The 11,222-nt window shown below is 56.1% G+C and overlaps 1 long non-coding RNA gene across 1 annotated transcript; it reads left to right on the forward strand.

Moving 5' to 3' along the window:
* The first annotated feature begins 7,559 nt into the window (after nt 1–7,559).
* On the forward strand, nt 7,560–9,962 carry LOC132662290 (uncharacterized). The gene is made up of 3 exons (XR_009602563.2): nt 7,560–8,076; nt 8,793–8,893; nt 9,183–9,962. It is a non-coding gene; the product is annotated as an uncharacterized LOC132662290 (long non-coding RNA).
* Nucleotides 9,963–11,222: the final 1,260 nt, after the last annotated feature.

Genomic DNA, 11,222 nt, shown 5'->3' on the forward strand with positions numbered 1-11,222 from the left:
CTCTTTTGTTCAGGAAATTACCTTGATAAGTCTCCAAGGATATGGATTAACACAAGTCAAGGAAACAAAAAGACGGCTGAACAGTTCTGCATTAAAATTGAGACACAATTCCGGGGCAGCAGGAAATACAATAGCCCAGTGGTGTGGAGTGGGCAAAGCCTGTTTTAAGAATAAATATGTCAAATATTCAACACGAAGCTGTTTGCGTTTCTGGGATATAAAACCTCTCTGTCTCAAAAAGAGTACATACGACACGATTCCATTTATATAAAACTCTAGGAAATGCAAACCAATCCAGAGTGACAGGAAGCAGACCAGTGGTTGCCCAGGGCACGGGGTCGGGGGAGGGACCTCAAGGTGGGGGACTTGCTTACTAACTTCACTGTGGCGATAACTTCAAAACCTAACCCACTGAACATGTTAAATATGTGTTCCTTGTGTGTTAATTATGCTTCAATAAGCTGTTCAAATGTTTTAAAAGTCATTTATACCAATTGGATACAATTCTTTTGGTCTCTCTTGCTTTTGGATGTCCTAACTTCCCCTACCTTTCGACAGGTGCTGACCGCCCCCCACCCCGAACATCTTTTCCCGTCTCCCCACACCTCAGTCAAGTCTCACACAGGTGTGAAGACCTTGTGTGAGGGATCTTGGGGTAGAACTGGAAGGCAGGAACTGCATCCCGCATGAGTAGAAACCGCAGAACTGGGACAGTGCATGTGACGCAGGAGACATAGCCATAAACCTAGAGAATTCGGCAGAAACCTGAGTTCTGAGGTACGCATGGGGACTCAGACTCACCTCTGGAAATTCTTAGAAGTCTTGGGAGAGAGCACTACCTTTATAGGATGTGCAGCCAGGGTCCGGGGCAGGGTCACAGATCTTCAGGTGCAGGGGGGTCCCCGTTGGCACTTGCGTGCCTCACACAGGCCCCTGAAGTGCCCCCTCCGGCCACGTCTCTTTACATCGCACTGCAAAGCGAGGCCCTCCATCGTGGGGCTGTGAGCCCGACTCTGGGGAGACGGGATGGCTCCTGACTGAGCTGCTTTCTCTCTATAGAGAAACTTATCAAATACAGGCAAGATCGGGGCAAAGAAGGGAGGCTGGCCCCTTGGCAGATTCGCGCGCACCAAGCGCCTCCTCTTTCCTTGGGACCCTCCGGCTGGTCCTTCCGAAGGAGCCTCATCACACACCCTGGCGCGTATCCTGCATCCCATCCGAGCTGGTGCAATGGCCATGGAAACACCAGTTTCCCTGCAGGGCGAGCCCAGGCAGCCGTCTTCAGGCCCCTCAGCTCTGCAAGGTGCTCTCCTCCGGAGACACAAGCTTCTCCACCCTTCTCCCCTCTCCCTCGCCTCCTCCCTTGCCCGCCCGATGCCGCGTCACCACTCCGGGAGCACCACAGCAGAAACCAAATCAGCCGCTCCTTCCGAGGGGATAATCAAAGTGCAGCGTCTCTGGAGAGGACCCAGCTCCGTGGAGCAAGTCTTTAATTTCAAGCTGACAAGGCTGGGAGCATGTGCGGGGGGCTCTCCGATAGGCAAGACGGATGGGTGGCCAGGGAGCCAGGCTGGTGAACAGGAGCAAGAGGAGGGCAGAGGGGCTGAATTGTGGGGCAGGGGGACAGGCAGGAAGCTTTCCAGGCGGACCAAGGGGCCTCTCTGGGCTCTGGAGGTGTGTGCTCTCTGCAAGCCTAAGCTGTGGGCGTCTTCCCCTGCCACTCAGAGGGATGTCGAAGGCGGATGTAGCCCCTGCCCATCCCCCCACCAGGCATGGGAACAGAAAGAAACCCTGAAGGGCAAGCCTCCTTCCTAGCGGGGTCACAGAGCATGCAGAGGACAGAGATGACCCTCGGCACAGACCTGGGTGGAGCTTTGACCGTCCCTGTGCTCCCGAGCCCGAATGGCAGGGCTGCCCCGGGAGCAAGGACAGCCCGGACTTTGGCATCATGATACTGAGACTCTGCAGAACACCTTCGTGTGCTTGGAAGCAGGTGTCACCGGGGGGCTCTTGTCATCATCTTGTCATTAAGAGACAACATGCCCAGAGAGGTTAAGAATCCCGGCTCAAGACCAGCAGTGACACCAAGAGTAGAATAGAGTAGGCTCTGGCATCCCAAGACCTTGGCAAGGCCTCAATTTCGCAATAGAAACAGAAACAAAAACAAAACCCATAGAACTCATTGGACGATTCCCACGCCACACTGAGCTGCAGCCGGTGTGTGGGCCACAAGGCCCTGGCCAGCTCAGTGACTCTGAGGGTCCAGCCCATGCCTCAGCAGAAGGAGAGCTGACCTCCTGCCCTCAGCTTTCGAAGAGCCGGAATAACAAATGGCAGCCAGTAAGCCCACGGTCTTTTTTATGGCTCTCTAAGCCCCTGGACCAGTGCTCCAGCCATTGGCTCTTGCCACACTGTGTCAGGTTGGGGACTGGGAGGGTATCTATGGGCAGATGACCAAGACCAGGATGGGGAGGCAGCTGCCTGGGGAGACAGCTCCAGCTCTGAGCCCAGAAATGAGCTGCCTCCTTCCCTTCCCTTCCTTCCCCTCCCCTCCCCTTCCCTTCCCTTCCTGTCCTGTTGCCTCACCTGCCAGTGCTGGGCCTGGGCTTTGCGCACCCAAAACCAAGAACCGGACGGCGGCCCCTTTAGGAAGCTTTCCTCTTCCCCAGGCTCACAGGTGCTCTCCGCTCCTGTTCCACATCACTTAGCTTCTTTGTCTTCCTGCCATCTAACGGTGCTGGGTACAGTGCCTGTCCCCTACTGGGTGCTCAGGGATTGCTGAGTAAATGAAGTCTGATGGGTGTATGAATCAGGCTGATTACGGTCTGCCCCGCTTTGAGCCTAGCTTCTGCCTTCAGCTCTGTCTATAACAAGGTGTGGGCGCTAGCCAACAGGTGGGACTCTAATAGGGATTGTGTACCCCCAACCTGTCTATGTCGAAGCCCTAACCTCCCAGTGTGACAGTATTTGGAGGCGGGGCATTTGAGAGGTGATTAGTTTTAGATGAGTCACAAGAGTGGAGCTCTCATGAGGGGATCTGTGTCCTTATAAGCAAAGGTCAGAGCTCCCCCTCTCCCCACCCCTCCCTCTGTGCCAGGTAAGGACACAGCAAGGAAGTGTGCAAACCAAGAAGTGGGCTCTCACGAGGAACTGAATCTGCCAGCACCTTGATCTTGGACTTCTAGCTCCCAGAACTGTTAGAAGCAAATGTTTGTTTTTGAAGTCACCCACGTGTAGTACTTTGTTACGGCACCCTGAGCAAGCTAAGACATAGAGGAAATGGAACACCACCCCCGAATTCCTCCTGACGCAGCCCAGAGCCATATCTCCAAGACCTTAACCTTGACCGTGAGCAGAACGGTGACGGCTGAGGTCAAACTGTGCGGGGCCGCCCTGCTATTTATCAGCTCTGCGACCTCCAGGCAAGGGTTGGAATCAGAGTAGGCCAGGGATGGTATTCATGAGAACTCAGGGTCCGCATCTGTGAAACGGAGGGAGACAGGAGCCCCCCCCCCGCCCCACTCGGCCTTTCTCGGGGGTCCTGTGAGTGGGGTTCCTGCGGGACGACGGGAATGAACTCGCCTGGAAAGCACAGCACACTGTCGGAAGGTACGAGAAGGCGGGGTGTGGTTGGGATCAACAGCAGAGCTGGAGGAGGGGGCTCCTCGGGTTGACGGAAGAGCTGGACCTGGCGGTGCCCAGAGAAGCACATCAGCGCAGTTTTCCATCCACCATCCCTGCCCACCCGTATTCCTTGGAGCTAAGAATCTACCCATTGTCTACAGCGCGTTGGGGCCCGTCCGCTTGCTCATTCGTACAGCTCCGGGAGCCTGTCTTGTCCCCTGGCTCCCCTGCAAAGCCCTGCAGGGCAATCCAGTCCACCTCTGTGTCCCTCTCTAGAGTCTAGGACTCGATCGACCCCTGCTCGCCGACGTGACCCAGCTGTGCCCCATTTGGAGAGGGGGCTGACCTTGGCAGGAAAACCCTCTGAGGGCCACCCAGGAGCATCAGAGCAATGGCAGGTGGCCTGGAGTGGGGCCTCAGGGGCAGTTCCTGGGGCTCCCACCCTGTGCTGCAGCCTGGAACCCCCTCACGGCGTGCACGGCACCACGGGACACTCCGTCCCGGGTCCTGCCTGAGTGGGAGAAGTGATGACTTCAACTCTTAGTGACAACTCTTAGCGACAACCCCCCCCCTCCCGCCAGGCCCCCGCTGCAAAGGAAGACAGCTGCCCTTTATCCTGCACCCACGTGCCTCATCGCAGTCCCCAGGGAGCCAGGTAGGGGTATGAGCTGGCCCAGCTCCTGCCTCTTGCCTCCTTCCCCATTCTTTAATATTCATGAGCACTCCTAGCAGGGGAGCTAAAAATGTTCCACTCCTAAATCTAACTGCTTTATGGAAGCCTAATTAAATTCTTTCGTGGAAGGGGAAAAAAAAAGTGACCTTCAAAACCGCCAAAGCTGCTCGGAATGGCATGTCCCGGAAACCTTGCCCCTTCCCTCCCCTCCCGCCAAGGGTGGCCTTTCCCCTGGTGATGAAATTCTCTGCCTCTCCCCTCGGGCTAAGGGTCCAGGCGATGCTCTGGGGTGGGTGCTCCAATGGCAAGACTTCCTGTCAAAGGAACCCACACAGGCAATGGCAATGATGCTGGCCCCCCTCTGGTGACCAGATGACTTCAGCCCTAGGTAGAAACTGCAGTCTCAGCCAGCGGGTGGGGTTGGGGGAAGAGAAATGGCAGTGGGGTGGGGGTGGCTGTGGCAGAGAGAGAGTGACAGACCCCCACCCCTGCCCTGAGGGGGGCTTCCACAGACCCTGGGATTCCCACAGGCTCTGGGAATTTCAGGCTTCCTCCTTTGCTGGGCCACCTCGTCCATGCATCATCCTGGCAAGGCCGAGACGGGCCCAGGGATAGGGCCAGTCCTTTGCAAAGCTGTACCTGAGAGCTTGGGATACAAGCTCCTTTCTGGTTGCTTCTCCTGTTTACTAAGGAAGAGCAGTCACTTCCCCAGAAGCCAATGGAGGAAGCTGCCCTTTTCTGAGGGCCCGTGAATAGAGGGGGGCAAAAGGGTCTGGATCCCCCGCCCTCTTCCCTGTGACCCGAGAAGGGCTCCCTCCTCCTGAGAAGGTGGGCGAGATGGGAACAGGGAGGGGACAAGGATGTGAACCCCTGAGTCCCTCGCCTGAGCAGTGTCAGGATTCACTTGTGCCTTGGGAATGGCTTAGACACAGGTGAGTTCTAGCGGGGGCCTCCTGCGTGAGATGTAGGGTCCCTCAGGCGTGGGGCTAGAGGATCCTTAGAGGTCTGGGGGCTCCACGACGCGGCTGCGTCAGAGCCGGCTCTCATAGGGCCCGATTAATAGAGGCTGTGTGAACATGAAGGGCAGAGCGTGTCTGATGGGCCAGGACAGAGGTGGGATCTGAGGGACCAGCTGGTTTCTCTTCCGCTTTGAGAGGAGGTCATTTTTATCTGGTCCAAAGTTGCCTTCTGAGGTCGCCAGAAAGCGATCCTGGAAAAAATGTCAGGGTCCAAAGTGTGACGATTGGCAGCTGGTGAGCCCGGGGGACACGCCCATTCCTAGCCTACCCGCAAGCGGAGGCTAGAACGTCAAGCTTGCAGGCTACAGAGGTCAAGGCACTGCCTTCCGTTCCAGAAGGCCAGCGAGGACAGCACATGCCCCCCCTTATGGCTCTCATCCTGCCCCCACTGCTCGTCTCCCCTGGTCTACCTCCTCTCTCGCTCATCCCTGACTCCTCCTTTACTCCCTGCCCCTCACTCTACCCAAATCCTCCCTGCAGCAGAGTGTGGCTTCATGAGGGAGAATTCCCCAGGCCAGGCCAGCCCGTGGCATTCTCTCCCTTGCCCTGACTCCCAGGCTGTCCAGATCATTCGTTTCAACCTCTGACTTCCTCGTGGGTGTGACTCTTGACTCCACAACTAGGCGATGACCACCAGAAGCCAACATTCACATTCTACATGCCTTTGGGAGCTCTCTTGACGCCTCTAAAAGGCTCCAACGCTTTCCGGAGAATGCACGAATACGAGATTGATACATGAAAAGGCACACGTAAAGGAGGAGAGTCACTCATTCAACAAACACTTATTCAGGGCTGCAGGCCAGACACTGTGCTGAGTGATGAGGAGGCCTGGGACATTGAAACAGACTGGACCCCATGCTCACGAACCCTGCATCTGAAGGGACGCAGGAGTGCGTCCGTGAGGGGTAAGTGAGTAAATGGAGAGAAAGTAAATAGGTGACCAGACAGGGCACAGGTATTCGGGCTTTTGAGGGTCCCGACAGGGCTCCCCTGGACAGAGGGGCTCCTCACCCGTCTGTACCCTCCGCAATCCAACTCTTCCCCCTTCGGGCCCCCTGGGAGCTGGCTGTCCCCAAGGTGAGCGTTCAGACTTCCTCCTCCTCCCTTGCCCCCTCCACTGCGTCTATTTCGGTGTTTCTGCACCACACAGGCTGACGCCTCCCTCTGCTCACAGCTGCTGCCTTTCCCATTCTGCCTTCTGGGGCCTGGAACCAAGTGGGAGCGCACAGCGCCGCCTCCGTCCCCCCCCCATCTTGGGCTGAGACCCAGTCAAGTCGGGCCTGCTGGCAAAGGAGGAACCAGGGTGCCGGGCAGCTGCCATTGAGAGCCAAATCAGGGCACCTGAGTTAGCTGCCAACCCGACCGGCCTGGTGTGGCTGCCCCTCAGACCAGGGCACGGGGAGGGGGTCCCTGGAAGAAAGAGACAGGTGGGCACAAAGGAACTGTTGGCTTCCAGTGGGGTCCTTAGGACCTAACTTTGGCCTGACAATTGCCCGAACGGTAAAGCACGTTACTCTGAAAAATGTAAACGAATAATCATTTGATGCCAAACATGGTAAATGCTCTTTATTAAGATACATTTAATAGTGGAGCAAAGCTTTTGAGTCTCACAGACCCGGGCTTCATTTTGCTGCCACCGTGTCATTTGATCTCTCCAGACCGCCATGCCTAAGATGGGAGATTTCTGCCTTCCCTGCAGTATGCTCTGTGTGTGTGTGTGTGTGTGTGTGTGTGTGTGTGTGTGTGTATGTTCATGCGTTTGGGTGGGAGACGGGGATATGGAGCTCAGGTTCCACATTTTACGCAAATATTTTAAATGTAACTGTGTAACTTTGAGCCATGTGGAAAGACTGCGATCTGGAGTTGACCTAGGATCCCACACCAAAACCGTGGTCTCAGACAAGTCAACCTCTGAGTCTCTGCTCGCATAAATGGGTACTGTAAGATAGCAGAGGCGGCCCGGACTCCATCCGCCAGAACCAGGCCTTCAGTCCCTCCCGCCTCCTGGACACTACCTGCTCACGGCCGCGCCTGAGTCCCTCGCCGGGAACGTCCTTGGCAGAAAGGAGCTGTCCCCCGCCAAGGTCAGGTACCTTCCCCAGAGGCAGTCTGCAACCAAAGACTCGCCCATGTGGGGTACAGAGGGACAACCCCCTTCCCTACACTCGAGAACACTCTGAAGGACCATCTCGGCCTCAGCACCGGGGGTGGCTCGGGTCTTACTGTAGGTACGTCACAGTCACCCTCTTCTCCTGCCCCATCCTTCTTCCCTCACTGCCTTACAGGTGTTGTTCTCTGGGAGTGCTCCCCAGAAAGCCTCCTGGGCACTAATCCCTGCCTCGGAGTCTTTTTCCTAGGGACCGAAGGGAGTAGCCAAGTTGTAGTCGGTTAAATGTGGTAAGGTAAGCACAGGGCTTAGCACAGTGCCTGGCATACAGTGAGGCCTCTGGTCATGACAGCTGTTACCATCTTCCGCGAAGGTCATTGTTGCCCAGTCCTGGCTGGACATCACAATCAGCTGGGAAGCTTGGGAAGAAAAGGTCCAGATGCCTGAGCCACTTCCCCCGAGATTTTGATTCAGTAGAGCTGAAAGCAGGCCCAGATTTCTGTGATTTCAGAAGTCCCACAAGCGTTCTGATGGATGGCCAGGGCTGGGAGGCCCTGACCTGGGCCATCTTTCTCTATCACCGTCGCGTCTGAATTTACAGGCAAGAACCATAGACCCACGTCCAGCAAAGTGGCCAGTCCGAGGACAGACAGGTACTTAGCTGCCCAGATAGGTCTCAACTCCTTAATTCTGACTCACTCGGGGGGGTCATCACCTGGGGGAGGGCAGGGGACTATAGAAGGTCTTTGATTTCAGCTCTCTCCGACAGAACCACAAGGTAACCCCATTTCCTCAGCAGATATCCCCCCCCGCCCAAACTGGCGATACAAAGGCAATATATGATCACGCACCCTGAGCACCCAGCAGACAGAGTCCTCCTTGTGGTGTGGTTATCAAGGAGGCCTTCAGGGAGGAGGTGGGACCTGAACCAGACTTGCATGGATGGTGAGGCTTTGGATCCAGAGCAGTTAGGAAGGATGCCAGCCCCCAGAACTGGCCGACCTCATTCTGAGGTCGGCCAGTTTCTAAGGAAACCAGTCCTGATATGTATTCTCATCATCCTTCCAGCAAAACTGAGGGATCTCAGGGGCTCTCAGACTCCTGGACTAGCAGGCAAGGATTGCCCAGTTTTTAGAAAAGCATATTTTGCTCTAAAGATTCAAAATTGGATGAGGGTTTGTTTAAAATCTGACTGATGTGCACTTCAGTAGGCCTGCTTCTCTCTAAAGTGCACAAGTCCCACATGCCACGGAGCCATGCCGTGTGGCTGGGGCAGAGACTTGAATCTGAGCTCACGCTTGTAAGCTGTGTGACCTTGGCCAAGTGACTTAACCTCTCTGAGCCTCAATTCGTTCTGCTTTAAAACGAGGACAACAAAGCTTGCCTTCCTGCCTCTCTCTGGGTTATTAAGAGGATCAAAAGGGACCGCGATCGCGAGAACACTTCTGCCCGTGGCAAAACACACTACAGGTATGAGCTGCTACTCTTGTCTGCACCTCTCTTTTTAAATTCGGAATGCAGAAGCCCAGGGAGGCTCCCGCCATTGCCCCGCACCCTACGGTGAGTCATATGGGAGCAGAGGCAAGACCAAAGTCCCCCCAAATCCTGCCCTAATGCTTTTTCCAACAGAGCGCCACAGCCCTTCCCCAAATCTCTCTTCTTTCCCTAATTTCTTAGGCACTGCGGGGAATCGCGCATTCTCACCTTGCCCTAAATTTGTAGTCTTTGATGCCTTGTAATCTTTTGATCCCCTCCACAGCAGCAGGCCTGCCTGCGCCCTTCCTGCCTCTGTACCATCTCGAGGGGCCTTCTGCCTACACTCTGTTCGCTTTGGACATCCTAACTCAGCCTGGGATCAGCCTACCCTTCACCACCCGAGACGACTACGACCCCTCATCCGTGGGATCTCCAGCCTCCCACTTACAACAGAGGGAAACGCTACCTGCCGATTCATTCGTAGAGAGGCACTTAGTTAGGCACTCGGGATACAGAGTCCAAAAGCACTTCATGAAAGAGCTCTGCTCATCACCAGTCAGTTCCAGGCAGTGCGACGAGGCCGTGAGGGGACCCAGCCTCTGATGGAGGCTGGGCTGGAGGACTGGACTCCAGGTTCCCGACCTCTGCTTGTTCTTTCACCCCCTACCTCTGCCTCAAATCCACTGAACAGCCCAGAAACCTCCGGCTGCCCTCTGCCAACCTCCAGGTCTCCAGGGCCAAGCCCTCGGGGGCCTCCCTGCTCCCCACCCACACCCCCCACTCCTCTCGCCAGCCTCTCTGCCTTCTCCCCCATGGAGTCCCCTCCAAGTCCAACTGCCCTGCTCAGGCCCTCGATTCTAGGAGACAGGTCACGTCCACCACCCCGGGGTGCGGCGCGAGCCAAACTAATCAATGGCAGAGCTGTAGATTAAGGGGCCCGGCCCAAGGCCATCCATCACTGTCGTTTACACGGGCCTGTCAGCCTGCAAATGGAAAAGGAGATGATGTGAAACAACCCATCTGCAGGTTTTTAACGCTCTTTACAAATTGCTGTGGTGAATAACTTGTTGCCTGTATTTATCCCTTTTCAAATTGTCTCTTAGCTACAGTCATCCGTCTTCATTCTACACCCTGATGGCGTGTGCACCGCCAGTTGGGCAACCTCATTATTTCCCTGGCCCTGCTGCCTGGAGGAGGAAGGAGAAGAAGGCACGGAGGGGAGAGAGGGAGAAGGGCAGTGGAGGGGGGAGGAGACCACTGGATCTGCCATGGGCAAGCACCTAGCGGCTAGGATCCTTTCCCCCAGGGGCCTCCATTTCTGGGTTCCGGGGGTGGGGGGGCGGGACACGCACCTGTCCCTCTTCCAGGGAGCTTAAGAGCAGGGACCGCCCTCTGCACACCAGGCCCAGCACACCCTCAGGCTGCCAGGCCAGTGGTCAGAAGCTACAGTCCAGAGACCGTGGCCACTCACCATCCCAAGCCTCAAGGGCAGTCTATCTGCGAAACAAATATAAAGCTTTATCCCGGAGAGTCGACTGAACGTGTCTCCCCCTTCGTCCCACACGGCGAGACTTGCCACTTCTGTGTCCTCGTGTGCCGGTTCTCACTGCCCTAAGCCTGGCTGGCGTTCCTTCCTCCCCCGCTCAGGGCCACGGCCTCCTACTGGTTGGACTCCCTTCCAGCCCAACTCTCAGCAGAAAACTGACGCTTCCTCTAGGGGCCACGTTATTTCCTAATTCCGCCAGTATTTGTCAGTGATCCGTGCGCCCCCAGCATTGGAATCACCTGGCCACCCCGGAACCACTGCATCGGTGGGGCGGAAGCCTGCCTTTTTACACAAATTTCCCGGCTGCTTAGCGCCCGCTGCAAAGGCAGAAGACCAGCCCTAGGATCCACCCAGGATCCACCTGCAGCCCAGAGAAGTACTATAATCTGCCCCAGTCACACAGCGAGTTAGCAGCTGAACGGGAAGGCTCCTCCCGCTAAACTGCAGGGAAATCCTTGTGTGAACAGTAGCTGTTTCTGTGTTGATCTCTCCGACTCAAACATAAGCCCTGGAGGGCAAGGCCAATGTCCTAGGCACCCCTGTGTCCGTCCATCCTCCTCCAGGCTCGGCACAGGGCTCGGTGTGTTTTTGGTGAGCCAGAGAAATGAAGAGGGTACACAGACCAAGCCCCACATTCCGGTCTTGCTCCGGGGAAGGAAACCCATGCAGGCGGCCAAGCGCAGAAAACCCCCTTTCACGGCTCAGAGTTGCGCCCTTCTTGTCGACGTGCTACGGACCAAACCGACATCTGCCTCGCAGTCAAGTGCTGTGTTTCTG

This window comes from Panthera onca, chromosome D1, assembly GCF_046562875.1.
Source record: "Panthera onca isolate mPanOnc1 chromosome D1, mPanOnc1 haplotype 2, whole genome shotgun sequence".
Taxonomy (NCBI): domain Eukaryota; kingdom Metazoa; phylum Chordata; class Mammalia; order Carnivora; family Felidae; genus Panthera; species Panthera onca.